This window comes from Mixophyes fleayi, chromosome 3 (genome assembly GCF_038048845.1).
Source record: "Mixophyes fleayi isolate aMixFle1 chromosome 3, aMixFle1.hap1, whole genome shotgun sequence".
In the NCBI taxonomy this organism is placed as follows: domain Eukaryota; kingdom Metazoa; phylum Chordata; class Amphibia; order Anura; family Limnodynastidae; genus Mixophyes; species Mixophyes fleayi.
In genome coordinates, this window is record NC_134404.1 from 200,739,136 (window position 1) to 200,758,020 (window position 18,885).

The following is an 18,885-nucleotide window of genomic DNA, read 5'->3' on the forward strand; positions in this document are numbered from 1 at the left end:
CGGTGAGGGCCTAACCGAAAGGGGGAATCGAGCGTGATACTCACCGGGACACTCCCACTTCCGATCCGGTTCTCCTGCACCTTCCCGACTCCTGCGGATGACAAGAACACACAGCCTCCCTCTACGCTCTCCGTGAGACTAAGATGGCACCCACCAAACTGGACTGACTGCAACAGCGACCCGACCCTAACAACGTTCTAATGGTCGGCAACGCAACTAGTCAAACCACTATGCCTAACTAGGTGTGGTGCACTAACGGAACTGCTCACTTACACGCTACGGGGAACACCAGCCGGTGTTCACAGCCTAAACCGGAGGGCGGTTCCTAACCCCCTCACCCAGGTCGTACCAAGAAGCTGCCTTCTTGCTATGGGGTCACCCACGGACCCTAAGGACCGGTTCTTTAAGCCCGGCTGAGGCTCAGTAGAACAGCACACTAACCCGCGGGCCGACTGCCGCACGGAACAGCCGATCGAACTGAACCGCCCGACTGCCTGTACTCGGGTATCTCACACGTGTCCCTACGTCCGGAACCACAGGTCCACCTGCACGGAACCGGCCTTGAGGACCCTTGATCAGAACCACGGCCGCCCCTGGAACTGCCTCAAGGTGTGCTGCACTGCCACCGACTCACTCAGCCACCCCCTCTGGGTACCAGTGTGACCCCGGGGACCTAAGGGACAGGGAAACTACGTGTGTTCTCCCCTGACTATGTGTATGCTGGTAACTACACTTGTCCCCACAACACGGGTTAGCACAGGAAACCACAGGAATAAGAGCCTACCTTTAATGGGGGCCTGACGTCTTGCCCCTGGACACAGTTATGTAGCACACCCCAAAATACCGTAATGTAAACTACACTCGCCGCACAGACAGAATAAATACAGTATACGGTACTTTGCACGCTACTTACCCGAGCACACCGCTGTTAGCCAACCAGCAGGTTGCTACAGCACCACAGGAGCCTCCGCTCTACTGTACCTCCTAACCACGTGTGCTCACCTCACACAGGACCGCGCCTACACTCACGAGGCTCTCACGCCTCTACCACACACCACCAGGGCCTTATGCCCTACACACCATGGGTCTCTGCCCAGCTACACACAGAGCCTTCTGCTCTGTTTCATGGGCCTCAGCCCCCTCTCTAACTCAGGGCTCTGAGCCCACTAACTAGGGCCATGTGCCCTACTACCTAGGGGTCCTAGCCCCTGCCTACCGAGGCCTGTGGCCTCCCTAGCTATCTACTAGGGCCTTGTGCCCTTAATAGCCTACGGGCTACTAGCCCCTAACCAGGCCCTCTGGCCTTCCTATGGCCTCTAGGCCACTAACTACCTAAGGGCCTTGTGCCCTTATACACCTGGGGCTCTCACGCCCCCTGTCTAACTAATAGGGGCTTGTCCCCTTTATATCAATACTATGGCCTACTGGCCCACTAACTTCGTTGGGGCCTAGTGCCCAGGTCCCTGGGCCTTGTGCCCCTAAGATAGTGCCAACGGGCCTTGTGCCCGACTTTACTAAATGTGCTGCGGGCGTGGGCCCGGGAGAGGAGTTGCCTGGCAAGGCCTTACCTGGGGCTGTCTTCGGGGAGCTTCTCCTGGACTCCTTCCCCGTCTGCCGCCGCTTCTATGCTCTGCCGCCGGCTTCTGTTCTTGATCACGCCGGTCTTCAGGCAGCAGAGGCGCTCTTAGCCCTAACAAGGGCTCTCTGCCGCCACTGCTGGTCTCCGCTGTCTTCTCTTCTTGTCTTAATCCCGCAGCTCTCCGCGACACGTCCTCTTCTTGCTCTCTCCGCCGACGAACTGAACATGGCGGCGCGCGCTGACTTAAATAGTCGGCGCCGCGCTAACGTCATCACGTGGCGTCGACGCGACGCCACGTGATGACATGGCGGGCCCGGATTGGTCCGTCGCCATTTTCCTTTTTGAAATGGCCGGGAGGTGAGCCCTGATTGGCTCACCGTCCCGGCTGAACTGAGGGAACCGCCGCCCGAGGGATGACGACGGCCCCGGCCAGGTAAGTCCTCTACATTTCCCCCCTTTTTAATGTCGGCAGTCCCTGCCGACAAAACCCTGGTCCACACGAAATCCGGGTCAGTATAACGTTCTCCAGGCTGGCCCAAGTTCGGTCGCTGCGATCTTCTAGGTTGAAGCGGCGGTGTCGGAAGGTCCAGGTCCACTGGAGTAGCATCCGGAGTAACAACGTCGTCGGCGGTCATTGGTGCCCACCAATCCACCCCCGTCGGGGCGGGTATAGGATCTGGCTCACTTCTCTCCTGGACGTCGGAAGGCAAATCCAGAAAACCACAGGGACGTAACATATTCCGATGTAGCACCCGCGGTCTTCCAGTCCCTTCTGCAGGAACCACCTCATACAAAGGAAGGTCAGGAGCCATGCGCCGTTGCACTACATGTGGCAACACTTCCCACCGATCGCTGAGTTTATTTCCCAGCCTCTTAACTCTTACCAGTACCCGCTGACCCACTACGAAGGGGGAAGCCGTGCTGTTGGTTGGTCCGTGATGGACTTTGGACTGTAGCTGCCCCCTAACCACGTCCCCGGCAATCTTCAGCTTCCTCCTCTGCTCGGTCACCCAGCCGCTGGGAGTCCAACTGTCCGCTTCTTCGGGGACGGACAACTCCAAATCACGCCACTCCCTTCCAGGCCGCCCAAACAAAAGGAAGTATGGGGTATAACCGGTGGTACTATGTACCCGGTTATTGTATACCCACACCAAGTCCTGCACGAACTCCGGCCAGCGGTTCTTTTGCCCAGCCTCCAGAGCCCTGAGCATTTGCAGCAAGGTCCGATTGAACCTTTCACAGGCGCCATTACCTTGAGGGTGATAAGGAGTGGTCCGGGACTTCTGTACCCCATAAGTGTCACACAGACCCTCCATGAGGCGTCCCTGAAAACAGGCTCCCTGATCCGAGTGAATCCGCTCTGGGCACCCATATCTCCGAATGAAGTGCTCCACAATGGCGCGCGTAGCTGCTTCCGCAGTCTGGTTTCGTGTGGGCACGACGACGGTGAACTTCGTAAAGTGGTCGGTCATGACCAACGCGTAGCTATGACCACTACTTGACTCCCCAACCAGGACGTAATCAATCATAAGCAGCTCCAAGGGTCGCCCCGTCTGGATGGTTTGCACGGGCGCATGCTGCTCCCCAGCCTTACTTACCCCACATCGTGGACAGGCTCGGCAGACCTCTTCCGCCAACGCCTTGGTGCACTAACGGAACTGCTCACTTACACGCTACGGGGAACACCAGCCGGTGTTCACAGCCTAAACCGGAGGGCGGTTCCTAACCCGCTCACCCAGGTCGTACCAAGAAGCTGCCTTCTTGCTATGGGGTCACCCACGGACCCTAAGGACCGGTTCTTTAAGCCCGGCTGAGGCTCAGTAGAACAGCACACTAACCCGCGGGCCGACTGCCGCACGGAACAGCCGATCGAACTGAACCGCCCGACTGCCTGTACTCGGGTATCTCACACGTGTCCCTACGTCCGGAACCACAGGTCCACCTGCACGGAACCGGCCTTGAGGACCCTTGATCAGAACCACGGCCGCCCCTGGAACTGCCTCAAGGTGTGCTGCACTGCCACCGACTCACTCAGCCACCCCCTCTGGGTACCAGTGTGACCCCGGGGACCTAAGGGACAGGGAAACTACGTGTGTTCTCCCCTGACTATGTGTATGCTGGTAACTACACTTGTCCCCACAACACGGGTTAGCACAGGAAACCACAGGAACAAGAGCCTACCTTTAATGGGGGCCTGACGTCTTGCCCCTGGACACAGTTATGTAGCACACCCCAAAATACCGTAATGTAAACTACACTCGCCGCACAGACAGAATAAATACAGTATACGGTACTTTGCACGCTACTTACCCGAGCACACCGCTGTTAGCCAACCAGCAGGTTGCTACAGCACCACAGGAGCCTCCGCTCTACTGTACCTCCTAACCACGTGTGCTCACCTCACACAGGACCGCGCCTACACTCACGAGGCTCTCACGCCTCTACCACACACCACCAGGGCCTTATGCCCTACACACCATGGGTCTCTGCCCAGCTACACACAGAGCCTTCTGCTCTGTTTCATGGGCCTCAGCCCCCTCTCTAACTCAGGGCTCTGAGCCCACTAACTAGGGCCTTGTGCCCTACTACCTAGGGGTCCTAGCCCCTGCCTACCGAGGCCTGTGGCCTCCCTAGCTATCTACTAGGGCCTTGTGCCCTTAATAGCCTACGGGCTACTAGCCCCTAACCAGGCCCTCTGGCCTTCCTATGGCCTCTAGGCCACTAACTACCTAAGGGCCTTGTGCCCTTATACACCTGGGGCTCTCACGCCCCCTGTCTAACTAATAGGGGCTTGTCCCCTTTATATCAATACTATGGCCTACTGGCCCACTAACTTCGTTGGGGCCTAGTGCCCAGGTCCCTGGGCCTTGTGCCCTTAAGATAGTGCCAACGGGCCTTGTGCCCGACTTTACTAAATGTGCTGCGGGCGTGGGCCCGGGAGAGGAGTTGCCTGGCAAGGCCTTACCTGGGGCTGTCTTCGGGGAGCTTCTCCTGGACTCCTTCCCCGTCTGCCGCCGCTTCTATGCTCTGCCGCCGGCTTCTGTTCTTGATCACGCCGGTCTTCAGGCAGCAGAGGCGCTCTTAGCCCTAACAAGGGCTCTCTGCCGCCACTGCTGGTCTCCGCTGTCTTCTCTTCTTGTCTTGATCCCGCAGCTCTCCGCGACACGTCCTCTTCTTGCTCTCTCCGCCGACGAACTGAACATGGCGGCGCGCACGCTGACTTAAATAGTCGGCGCCGCGCTAACGTCATCACGTAGCGTCGACGCGACGCCACGTGATGACATGGCGGGCCCGGATTGGTCCGTCGCCATTTTCCTTTTTGAAATGGCTGGGAGGTGAGCCCTGATTGGCTCACCGTCCCGGCTGAACTGAGGGAACCGCCGCCCGAGGGATGACGACGGCCCCGGCCAGGTAAGTCCTCTACACCCTGCCACCTACCTTTATGTTGTAGATTAAACAGGACATGTGCAAACCTGGCATTTCAGTGACACACTATGTAGTTCTTGATAGCTTGCTTCTGAAGCACATAGAGGGATTGATGCTGAGTTTCACATTTACCCATTTGCTTAGCATAAAATACTCAAATTTATGCTGTACATGCCCACAAAAACAGTGTATGCTTACGCCCATATATAGATACTGAGATGTGTTAGACTCACTATATGGTCGTAAATAAGCTATTTTTATGCGTTTTCGTATGCATTTGTGTCCAACTCAGCATCAGTCCCAGAGTGCTGAAATCCACCTTATTACTACCTCTAACTTCAGTTGGTGAAATGGCAGATTACATTTGGGTGCAGTTGTTGTGGTGGTCTGTATGCAGTTGCTGAAAATGGACACAAATTTTATAACCTGCTGCCAAAGATTAATTTCTGACTACTAGTTAAACTAGAGGCATTAGACACAAATGACAGCAGCAGCTAGTTAATAGGATGACAGTTTAATTAAAGATAAAGTTAGGAAATCCCTGCATTTTTTAATAGTACAAGAAGATGGAATTGGACGGAAATTAAACACAGAAAAATAAGCCTCAGATAGATGGTAGGATGACAGTTTAGTAAGATGTGGGCAAAGTCTAGCATTCCTTTACTAGGAGATAGCATTGGACACAGTGGTAGATTAAAATAAGGGCTGGTGTAGCAACTAACCAGGGCCCAGGGCAGTAAGGACTGCTTCAACTATATCCACCCTTTGTAGATTGGATTAAACAAAAGAGACAGATGACTGGCCGAGAACAATAGCAAAGTTTCAGGTACCTGCTTGGCTGGCCTGAGCCAACCAAACTCACAATCTTGAAGAGATTTCTATTTGTAAACTGCTCCTATTGGTTAAATGTTGCTCTCATTCTTTATACTTATGCTGTGTCTAAGGACAACTATACAGTGATACTTCCCTTGTTCTATATACCAGGTGTATTTTTTCCACTTTCCAGCAGTGATAAAGAGGCCCAGCAATCCCTGGGAGGAGAATTTATAGAGTGACTGATGACCCTCCAAGTGTATAGTATTCGCTGGAAGCTGCAGTGGACTTAACGCCTTAACTCCGAATGGGTAAATACTTGACTATCTCACAAACACATGCGTTTATGTTAGTTCGGCTTATGGCCTCCCTTGTCATGACTAACATTTTGCTGCTGGTTTAACTATACTTTTGAAGTATTGTGCAGTTATTAAATGCTGTTTGTAAGAAATCTAAATGGGTGAAAGTCATCAGAGTAACTAACAATCACCACTGTCTGTAAGTATAACTTTGGGCCCATGCAGCCACCATACACAGGAAGGCCCTGCATCATTTCACTGCACAAGAATATGAGACTAATATACTCACCTATCATGATTGCTCTGTACACTTTGAAACCTATCAATGTCTGTATTAGAACCCCCCAATACAGTATAATGTTAGTATTTTAAATTGTATTTTATGCATTACATATTTTAGTCCACTTTTTCACTTATATGCCTTTATCTGTATTGTTTTGATATTAATGAACCATATACTAAAATTATGCGTCCAGATGTTTACCCAATAATTACAATGAACTAAGGGACTTAAGAAAAAAAATGTTGATTTACTTTGGCTAACATACACAATGATACCTATTTTGACATAATAGGTCATCACTGATTAATCTCAGTCTTTGCTCTTATGCTGTGTCTAAGGACAACTTCACAGTGTTACTCATCTTGTTCTATATACTAGGTGTAATTCACTTTAGTTTGTGTCCAGATATTTTATATATTTTTTAGATAAGTATTTCTTTAGTTGCAACTGTAATATTTGCTTGTTTTTTTTCTATATTTATTTATTCAATGGTACCTATAATGGTACTCCTATTCTTTGCACAATAGCAGACATTATACTACTCCTATGTAAACTGCCTGCCAAAAAGAGGGCGAGACCACTGATCTACAATGTCCCTTCTCTATAGGGCTGTGATTCCCATTAAATGAATTAATTATTTGCTGATTATTAATATTATTTAACATTTTATTAATATTATTTTACTATTTAAAATTGTTTACAGTCATACTGTTTTCAGCTGCAAGCTCCAGGATCTCGACCCGTTCCCATCTGCTTTCCAAAACAAGGCAGGGAGTGCTATATATGCACATTGCAGAGGCCAAAACTCACAAAATTTCATTTGACATGACAATTATTTTTTGACTTGCTTTCAAATCCAAGGTGAATAGGAACTCCAAGAGCTAGATTTACTAAAGGGCGGTTTGGTGAAACCACCGATTTTATTGTTGATTTTTCCAGCGGGTTTAAAACTGCCAGATTTACAAAACCTCAAACCGCCATTAAAACAGACAAAATTTACATTATTAAGAACCACAACTCTACAAATCACCATCCCAATTTTTACAATGATGAACATACAAACCACCAGAATGACTAAGTTGGGTTTGCAAAAATAAAAGAGGTGGTTTTGAGTGGCGAGATTGCTCAAACTGCATGCTGTTTGAGCTATTTTGCCATTCAGAAGATATGAGAAAGCACAATTGACATTTAAAATATTTAGGCAATCATTATTTATTGATTAAGGGGGACACTATTATAGCATTATATTGTGCTGGAAATTTGAATATATAATAATATTAGCTGAATGTTAATGGTGGATATAATTATTTATGTTGCATAATTTGACGTTACATAGTGGCCAAGTAATATAATAATTAAATAATGTTCTCCCCTTAATATAATGAAGAAAAAAAACTACCCTATAAGTTAATATTTCATTAACTTTGCCACTTAATCAATAAATAATGATTGCCCAAATAATTTAAATGCCAATGGTGCCTTCTTTTATGTTCTGAATGGCAAAATAGCTCAAACAGCATGTTTGAGCTATCAAACCATCAAACTATTCAGAAGGAGGAATTAAAACTGTCCTGTCCTGCCTTTTGGATGGCTGTTTTGATGGAGGTTTTAACTAGAGATGGGCGGGTCTGGTTCCCCGAGAACCGAACCCACCCGAACTTTGCCTATCCGAGTACCGAGCTGAGTAGCTCGGTACTCTCTCATCCAAATCAAGGCCGAACGTCATCGTGACGTCGTCGGATCTCGGGGCTCGGTTCTCGCGATACTTCAAGATTATAAATACACGCCTCCACAGCAATCCATCGCCATTTGACAGAGGGAGAGAGCAGGGTGTAGTCACAGGCTGATTAGAGCAGGGACAGAGAATCCAATATTCTTCTTGCAATTGCTCTAACAAAAATAGCTAGAGAAGAGAGGAGGATAGAGGTTTATTTTATTTTATTTTTATATTTGGCACTCTCCAGTGCTTTTGGGGTGTCCCCCATAATAGTGCATAAATATTTCTGGCTGTCAAAAGTCATATCTGTAAGCAGTATCTACCAAATAATTTTTAGCACTCCTCAGTGCTTTTGGGGTGTCCCCCATAATTGTGCATTAATATTTCTGGCTGTCAAAAGTCATATCTGTCAGCAGTATCAACCAAATAATTTTTAGCACTCCTCAGTGCTTTTGGGGTGTCCCCCATAATTGTGCATTAATATTTCTGGCTGTCAAAAGTCATATCTGTCAGCAGTATCAACCAAATAATTTTTAGCACTCCTCAGTGCTTTTGGGGTGTCCCCCATAATTGTGCATAAATATTTCTGGCTGTCAAAAGTCATATCTGTCAGCAGTATCAACCAAATAATTTTTAGCACTCCTCAGTGCTTTTGGGGTGTCCCCCATAATTGTGCATAAATATTTCTGGCTGTCAAAAGTCATATCTGTCAGCAGTATCTACCAACTAATTTTTAGCGCTCCCCAGTACTTTTGGGGTGTCCTCCCTAATTGTGCATAAATATTTCTGGCTGTCAAAAGTCATATCTGTCAGCAGCATCTTACCAAATAAATTTTACCACTACAAGTGCATTGCACTCAAAATGGATTCAAAGCAGTCCACAAATGATCAGAATGAGCAACCAGTTTCTGTCACCAGTCCTGATGTTAGTGTTCCCAGTACGTCATCTGGCCAAGGCGATGTCAAACAACAGAGTGTTTACAAATCAGTGCAAAAAACAAAAACCAAAAAAAATTTTACTGTGTTGAAGCGAACAAGAAGTGTTACTGAGCAAAAGTTAAGTGCCGATAAAAAAAAATTGCCAACATGCCATTCTACACACGCAGTGGCAAAGAGAGAATGAGGCCTTCACCTTTGGCTATTAGTGGCAGATCCAAAAATGTTACTGAGCCTACAAGTGGTGCACAACTACTGTTACGCGTCAAAGCCGAGCTGCAAGATAACAGTAAGGCATTGGAGGATAATGTTTGCTCTGAATCAGAAATGACACCGATCCCTGTGGAGAGTCCATCCAACAGTGGTATGCCTAATCGTGAGCATTCTGTTAGTGTACCCATAAAGAAGGGCCCTTTCAGCAGTTCTGCTGATGTGTACCTGAACAGCCTGAGTGTAGCCGGTGATACACAAATTGAGGATGCCACTTTGGAAATAGAAGAGGATGAGGGGAGATTTATGGAGGTGACGAGGGCGCTAATGAGGATGTTGATGATTATGATGCAGACAGATACCAAATTGCCTTTCTCAATTTCTATTTATATTCTAGATTATATAACGGCTGAATAGTCTTCTATTTTATTCCTAGTGGAGAGGGGATCTGATGCAGACAGATACCAAACTGCCTTTGTCCATTTCTTTGTATATTCGAGTTTCTAGTTCTACAGTCTATGCAGGCTGCTTTTTTTTCTATTTTACTACACGTGGATGGGGGGGGGGGGGTCTGATGCAGACAGATACCAAACTGCCTTTGTCCATTTCTTTGTATATTCAAATTGCTAGTTCTAAAGTCTATGCAGGCTGCTTTTTTTTCGATTTCACTACACGTGGATGGGGGGGTCTGATGCAGACAGATACCAAACTGCCTTTATCCATTTCTTTGTATATTCAAATTTCTAGTTCTACAGTCTATGCAGGCTGTTTTTTTTTATATTCAACTACAAGTGGAGGGCAGGGGGGGGGGGCTTAGATAGCCACCAAAGTACCGTGGTCAATTTAATTTTACTTTCTAGCTCCACAGTCTGTGCAGGCTGCTTTTTTAATATTCAACTACAAGTATAGGGTGTAATATACACCCAAAGACGATGGCTACATTGCCAATAATTAAAGATGGAGGAGGTAGACAACCAGGTTTGACTGTATAATTTGCAGACAAGTGTTCGCATTAAGGATGGCCTACCAGGGATTAAACTGTTTTTTCATAATTTATTAGCTTTAGAATTACCTCACTTATCTAAGAAACTGGTGGAGCACTAAATTAGGTTATTTTAGACCAAAAAAATTGTATTTTTTTCAAAAATAGCAAAACAAAACCAAACAAAACCAAAACCAAAACACGCAAGGGCGGTTTTGCAAAACCAAAACCAAAACACGAAGGTAATCCAGATCCAAAACCGAATACAAAACCAAAACACGGGGGTCAGTGACCATCTCTAGTTTTAACCAAACCATTGGCGATTTCGCTTTTTCAATCCGCCACATATCGCCATCGTTTTTTAAATCACAGCCTCAAACTGCCCTATAGTAAATGCGGCCGTTTGACTACTAAACCACCGGCGATATGTGCCGGTTTCAAACTGCCACCAAACTTGATTCTAAATAAATCTAGCCCCTAATCAATCTGAATTTAGACTGTAATATCCAATGGGGCAGGGACTGATGTGAATGAGTTCTTTGTACAGCACTGCGGAATCAGTGGCGCTATATAAATAAATGGTGATGATGATGATGATGATGATCTTGACTTAACTGATTGGTTAGCTTGGAATTGGAATTTCTGCAATCCTTAACTCCTGTGGGCCCTGTATCAGTGGGTCTTCAGTCCTGCCATTGTTTAGCCTGGATACCTTCATTACTCCTGCTACCTTGACAAGCTTGACCTCCAGTCACTAAGGTCCATTCTCTGAAGTAATTAATCGTTATTTCTGTACCTGTGACTGTACTGCATACTTGGTTTATGTTTACCCTGCAATAAAGAGTTCAGGTTTTATTTTATGCTGATTCTGTCACCAAGTTAAATAATTTCTTTATCTTTAAGTCACATTCTGCCATATGACTTGTTGCTCCTGAATCTATACACCAGCCCTGGAACATGATTATTTGCTGCTCTAAAGCATTCATTCCACTTATCTGTAAGTGTGTCAGTGGTTTTGGCTTTGTCTGTTTGTTTGTATATCTTTGGAAACTTTCTTGTTTACTCTGCTATCCATATTGAACAGTTGTTCTTCCCTCTTCTTTGCATCTAAAACATGCTTGTGTTTTCTTCCTGCATGACTTTGTGTCTTTCGGCACAATTTCTGTGTCATGTTGTCTGTTGTCCTGCATGAGTTCCTTTCTGTGCTGTAATTCAGATAATATTATTAACTAAATATTATCAGGTGTTAGATATGCCATAAGTGCCCACGTTTAGTTTTTGCAATCTGGGAGATACCGGAGGGGGGAGTGGCATGGACAGTCGTGTCATTTTGGCTCCGCCCTCAGTGATGAAAATGACCTTTTGTCGTGAGGAATGGAGCCAAAATGACATGATTCCCCGCAAATCGCGTCCTTCACTATGAAATGGACAGGGTCCGGGAGACCTACCTGAAATTCGCGAGTCTCCCAGACATTCTGGGAGAGTAGGCAAGTGTGAAATATGCATCAGGCCTAGTTTCAAGGCATTAATGAATGCACTGTATGAACTGGGTTAACTTTGTGAAAGCAAGGCTTCCACATGGCTGTCTCTTATAGTCTCTGAAATTGATTGCAGTTGTGGCAATACCTCTAGCATACATCTAGCATTTCTTGAGGTTACTGTTTAAACTGGACCTTTCATGCAGCTTTTGAAATGCATTTCACATGCCCTTTGGAGTAGTATCGTGCCTTACATGAATTACTGTAGCAGATCATCCTCCACTAATAAAGTTATGGTTGACCATGCCCGTCTGTTTTTCTTGTCTCATTCTTGTGGGTAAACCTCGAATCTGTTTGTAATAATAAACTCCCAAGAGTTATCTCTGGATAGTAGGGTTTTGAGTTTAAACTTCCATAAATGACATTCCCATTATTCAGTTTATCCACTGTTAGTTTAAGCTCTAAACTGCTCACCATTCTTCCTTCAATCCCTCTTACTTGCGCTCTGTAGATTGCAGTACCTTTTATTTATTTCTAGTGATGATATAACAGTCTGTTCCCTGAACTGTGTTGTGTCTGGGCCCATAACCTGTTACTCAAGCATCAGTACACAGTGGAATCTAATGGGCGTAACCTTGCTTGAATATTGCTGAACAAGTATTATAATGGAAGGCACACACTGGGTCTCATTTAGACGTGGATGTACATCCGTTTTTTTGCACATGACTTCAGCACTTAGTTGCCACTAAATGTTTATATTATATATGCATCCTGCAGACACCAGTACACCGACTTCTTGTTGTAAATCAAAACTTACATTTATTGTTTGCATCACAATAATAAAACACTTCTTGCCAGGATGACACCAGCAAGCGATACCATTTGCTTACATCTCCTCGTGCTAACCTAATGCTAACTAAACATACTCCAGCTCTCTCATAACTGGCCAACTAGTTCAGCACCAGTCACAAACCTAAAATGACAACTCAGTCTTTTAACCCTCACCCAAACACTGCAAACCAGTCACAGACTACAAATCAATAACACACATATGGCGCACCTGCATATTTTTGCTCTATGGGAAAGACTGTGTGGGAATTAACTCTGTATGCAGCTTTCCCCTGCAGACTTCTTGGGACCTCATCTGTCCCTATGCAGTAAAGCTGTGGCGAATACACCTCTTTGCTACATACCCTTCCCATTAGTGTCGCCAACCTAGGTGACGCAGACATCACATCTCTGTGAAAGAGAGATTTTTTTATTACTTAAAGAGTTCCCTATGCAGGAAAGCTGTGGCAAATAGGCCTCCGCTGCAGTATATAAATATATATATATATAAATATATAAACAAAAACAGACATAGGTCCTCTGCACTCACCATGTACAGACTGGGGTGCAAGAGTGGGTTGCCCACATTGTATAGACAAGAAAACAGGGATACTCTGCACTCTCCAAAGACATAATTAATGCTGTACCAAGTACTGTTCTATATTAAAAACAGGGAATGTTAGTTCCACATATTGCAATATATGTTAAGCTGACCAACTCACGCCAAAGTCTTCCCATTCTGGTCAGTCCTAACATGATCAAATGCTATGCTTTTTTATCTGGGCTTAAGGCTTACCTGCACACAGCTTTTAAAGGCAAGTCTTTCCCAAGCACTAGCAGCCATGGGAGACCTGGGACTCACCTGATACAAGTTGGAATTAATTAATGTAAAGAATGGGGTGCAAGAGTCATGGGACTTACATTGTATAAACAAAAACAGACATAGATCCTCTGCACTCACCATGTACAGACTGGGGTGCAAGAGGGGATTGCCCACATTGTATAGACAAGAAAACAGGGATACTCTGCACTCTCCAAACACATAATTAATGCTGTACCAAGTACTGTTCTATATTAAAAACAGGGAATGTTAGTTCCACATATTGCAATATATGTTAAGCTGACCAACTCACGCCAAAGTCTTCCCATTCTGGTCAGTCCTAACATGATCAAATGATATGCTTTACATATATTGCAATATGTGGAACTAACATTCCCTGTTTTTAATATAGAACAGTACTTGGTACAGCATTAATTATGTGTTTAGAGAGTGCAGAGTATCCCTGTTTTCTTATATAAATAAGATAGAAGTGGATGCACTCACTTAACTACCAAAAAAATAACTAAAAGGGCTGTGCGTAATCAACATAATAATTTGCATATCCTGAATTATTCAAATGAAATGAACAGACCAGCACCAACAAGCCAGAGTACTAAAATACAATTTTTCTAATAAGTCCAAAAGAAATCAAATAAAAAGATACATTACAAAACATTTCCTACCCAAAGAAAGTAAAGGGGACTGAAATGATCGTGTTGTTTTGTAATGTATCTTTTTTTATTTCTTTTGGACTTTTTTGATTATTATTTTTTTTTTGTGTTTTTATTAAAATTTATCTTTATCTTTGGCTTACCGGTGCTGCTCTTTATTTGAACAATTGAGGGTGGAAAAAAATAAATTAAAATAATATACACATACAAGTATGTTCAGATGTACCGAAATCTTCCAAGAATTGCTTCCCCCCTATATCAGCCCATCTTTCCTAAGACACAATATACTAGGAAAAAAGGAGGAAAGGGGTTACTCTGTAGTGAAGTTAAAAAACTTTATTAAAAATTCTCCATGCACATTGAATTAAGTTTATCCTAATAAAATCAATAAGAACGTCTGAAATAGTGATGGCATCCTGACATACCTCAAGAGTCACATGTGCGACCCTCCAACCTTAAAATGGTCACACACTACCCTTAGTTTCATGAATTAAAAAACAGCCCTTAAATGACCTCAGCATCATCATCTCTAATCCTAAAATGCCCCCACATTCCCCCCACTTGCACCAAAACGCACATGCCACCCAAATACCACACAGATCTCCACACATGCAGCCCAAACCTTCCCAAATGCAACTTAAGTTTAGCAAATCACTTGTTAAGCAGATGATTTTTAGTCAAAATACTTACATTTTGTCTTAAGCCTCCAGAAGAAGGAGGGAGAAAATGTGGTGCACAATGCACTCTCTCCTCCTCCTCCTTAACCTCATCTGGTATGTTGTGTGACCTCTTTGCATGGAAACGGCTCTAACTTATTCTCTGCTTTTTTATAAAGCAGAGAATTAGGCAGAGCAGGGCACAGAGATTGGGGCCACAGGTAAAGTTACACCCAATGGCTTGCGACCCACTGGCCACCTTTTGCCCACCACTGATGTAAAATATAACACAGAAAAAACACTTTGGGTTACCACCAACATGGGGAGCTGTTGGAATACTTCTACTCCATTAAATGCAAGGCTGAGAGACAAATGCCATCACAGGACCTATGAGGAAATGCTTGAGGGCATGACTTGGTGTTTGATTTACCAGGGGTGGCCAACCAGATGAAGAGCCAAAAAATATGTATAGATACTGCAAAGAGCCAACTTTAAAAAAGCCCAGTTAGGGGTTAATGGCGTACACGGGAGAGTAAGGAAAAAATGTCTTAAAAGATCAGAGAAACAATAATGTGGGATTCAGTTCTTGGCTGCAGCAAACCTGTGGTTGATTGCATATAACCACCAACAATAATATAGAAACAAAGGAGAGACGGTTGCGCTGCGGAGAAACTAATCAGTTGATGTATACAAAATGTCTAGCACGGATTCCGCCAGGAAGTAGTAAGACAGTGGCTAATATTAATCACAACATTCTTTAATATAAAATTGGTTTGGGTGAAATTCAAACACAATGCCCACAAATGGGTTAATCACCCTAGAGACATCAGCATATCTTACATATATAGCATATAAAATGCCCCCCGGCCATCAGTACTGAGGTATCAGAAAACAGATGCAGATCTACATATACATAAAAGACCACATTATTAATTAGTCGAGTGAAATAAAAATATAAGATCTAAATGCCAGATTGAGGATTGACCCATCCAGACAAAATGGTATAACAGTGTGTATATATCAACGGTCCAAAAATAGGAAGCTCTAACAAAGAATCCGGACAGATGATAAGAGTTTGGGTCGTACATAAAAATCGATATTATATACTAGATGGACTGGCGATCCCATGTACTTAGGCTCCAATTGGCTGGCATGCAGTAGAGGAATATATCCCAGATAAAACATTCCAGGTTCTATGCTTGGACACAGTTAGTCACAGATATAAAGATCCAAAAGGATTACAGGTGAAAAAGTTCAAATATAGATCCCAGATACTTGATCTGTTAAGTTGCGGGCAACAAAGTAATATACAACTTACCAGTGTTGAAATTCACCCTCCGGAGGGATTTATCATACTATCTGGCGCTTTTCAAAAATCTGCCCAACTCCACGGCACTTTCACCCTTAGCGCGATCCTGAGCAACAAAAGAATCAGTCCCGCTGGTAACAGAGCGTATAGTCTTCTTGTTCCAGCTTCAGATCACTGGTAATGACAGGTAAGTATCCAGACACAGATAGCAGACACAGCTGAAGCGTTTTGTGCCGATTCCCGGCACTTTCTCCGCAGCGCAACCATCTCTTCTTTGTTTCTAAAAGCCAACTTTACCTTGTGTGTATATACTGTAGGCAGTCACAATTGCGACAGTGGAAATGTTGGCAGTTAACCTTTCTACTGTCTGAATTGTGTACCCTACACGTATATACATATACACAGTATAAACATGCATACATAATGTACACACCTACAGTGAAAATTCAACATGCAATATTTTGCTGAGCGAAAAAACAAAATATCCAACATTACTAAAATGTTCACAAAAATCACCAAATTTGCATAGCTATGCAATCTACTCTTATCTTGTTGCTGTGTCCAGCCGAGGAGGGTTGAAACAGCTACTTATAGTCTCTTCACAGTAGCTCATGCTACTATTGCATCCACAATCACTGTGCAGGGAACTGTTGAAGTGGGGATAAAAAAAGTAATAAATAGCCAACATACCCATCAGATCTCCCCACATGCCATAAAACCTAACCAAATGCCCCTTGACTGCCCCTCAGACATCTTCACATGCCTCTCACATATCCCTCAGATCTCCCAGCATGCCACAAGATCACCCCACATGCCCATATATGCCATCAGGCTTCCCTATATGCAACTTATACACCCCACATGCTCCTTATGTGATATCAGACCTTCTCACATGCTATCAGATCTTAACATATGCCAATCAGCCTTCCCACATGCCATCAGATTTCCCCAAATTTAATTAAATCTAACAACATGCCCCTTACTTACCTCTCACACTGCCCACACAGCCTCTGCATTCTCTCTTCCTCCTTCCCTGATTGGATTGTCTGACACTGTGACCTTTGCATTATGCAGAGGAGATCACAAGACTGGGATGTTGGGCAAGCTGTGGACCAAACTGGCATCCGGAGCACAATGCTCATGTCTTGCTCCTGACTAACGGCCGCATTTAAAGTACAAAGAGTCACATGTGTTTCGAGAGCTACTGATTGCCCACCACAGGATTTACACACAGAGGGCCTTATCATTAAGGAAAGTAAGGCAAAAAAAAAAAATGAGTAAGTTTTCTCCAGCACAAAACTATGTTACAATGCAAGGGGTGCAAATTAGTTTATTATTTTGCACATAAGATAAATACTGGCTGTTTTTTCATGTAGGACAAAAATACTTGATAGCTTTAGCCCCAGGTCTCTCCCCACACATTACACCATTACCACCCTTACCCCTCTCCCAACATATTATACCAATATAATCCTCGCCCCTCTCCCCACACATTACACCAATACAACCCCCTGCCCTTATCTCACACATTACATGCAGGGCTGGCTGGAAAATTTTAGTCTGGGAGCAAGCAAACAAGAGTGGTCCATCATAAGTAACCTGCAAATCCTCATAAATAACCCCTCATCCTAATTAACTCCTTTGTAATAATCCTTCACCCCTTCATCAATCAATCCCCTCAACCTCTCATTAACCGCCTCAAAATCACTCATCATCATATTAACCTCTTCATCAACATTAATCTTCCCCTCATTAATTAACTCTCATCGTTCCAAATTTAAACCCCTTATAATCATTAACTCCCACATCACCCCCATCATAAATAATGAGTCCCACCTTATAATCATTAAAACCTTTAGCCTCATCATAACAACCCCTTCCACTTCATTAATCCCTTTATAATCATTGACTATCTCATCCTAATTGTTAATTAAACTTAACATCATTAAAAAAATCCCTCTTAAATTAATTAACCCCCTTAATCATTACCTCCCTCAGTCTCATCAAAATTACCCTACTAAGATCATTACCCACTTCATTCTCATAATTAACTCCCAATCATAATGCCAAACCCCTTTGTGAAAGTCAAATAATTGGATGAAGTCGTTCCAAATTAATAAACATCAATTTAATTGACTTTATCTGAAAATATGTGAATAGCACGCTACGGCATGGATTGTTACGCAATAACACTATCGAACACTAGGCAGCTGTTGGAGAGTTGACCCCCACCCTTGGAGTGCATCGTTTGAACCGATCTATGACCTGTATTATACTGGACTGTCCTAAATCCTGAACCAATGGAAGAATGCCATGACATCATCACTGTTTTTTATGTACCACAAACTGTATATAAACCAGGCACTGTGACATCTTTCAGTCTACTTTGACCACAGGCTTCAGGATTGAATGACTGTATGCTGGATCCAGTGTGCTACATATGTATCGGCTGTACTTTATTTTATTTAATTGTTATTTGTTACATCTTGCTATTAAATCTCTTCTGTGTGTTCGAACCGCATTGATCGCAGCGAACAATATTTATTAATAGCGACTAGACGAACATAACAATTTGGGGCTCTGAGCGGTAAACACACTACCGGAAGATTTGCAAAACCTACGGATTTTGTGTCTCAACAAAGGGTGGAAGATGCATCATAAATGGGTAAGAACGTAAATAGTTCTGTGCCTTTTTATCATTCTGTGTTGCAAAGCCGAATATCCGCTTTATGTAATCGAAGGGGCGCTGGTTAAAACCTAGGGACAAGGAAGAAAAACTGTTTCTTTTTATTGTCATTGTACGATATTAATGTGATTTGTTTGCATAGCATACACATATATATATTTCCCTGTATATTTGCCACATGTTTAAACAGTT

At 44.2% G+C, this 18,885-nt stretch overlaps 1 long non-coding RNA gene across 3 annotated transcripts in view; it reads left to right on the top strand.

The window, feature by feature from the left end:
* The window catches only part of LOC142142851 (uncharacterized), a 112,205-nt gene that overhangs the window by 60,884 nt on the left and 32,436 nt on the right, over window positions 1-18,885 (top strand). For all 3 annotated transcript variants that reach the window (XR_012689356.1, XR_012689357.1, XR_012689358.1), the window contains exon 2: window positions 6,012-6,129. This is a non-coding gene — a long non-coding RNA (uncharacterized LOC142142851). The remainder of the gene's footprint in view (window positions 1-6,011; window positions 6,130-18,885) is intronic.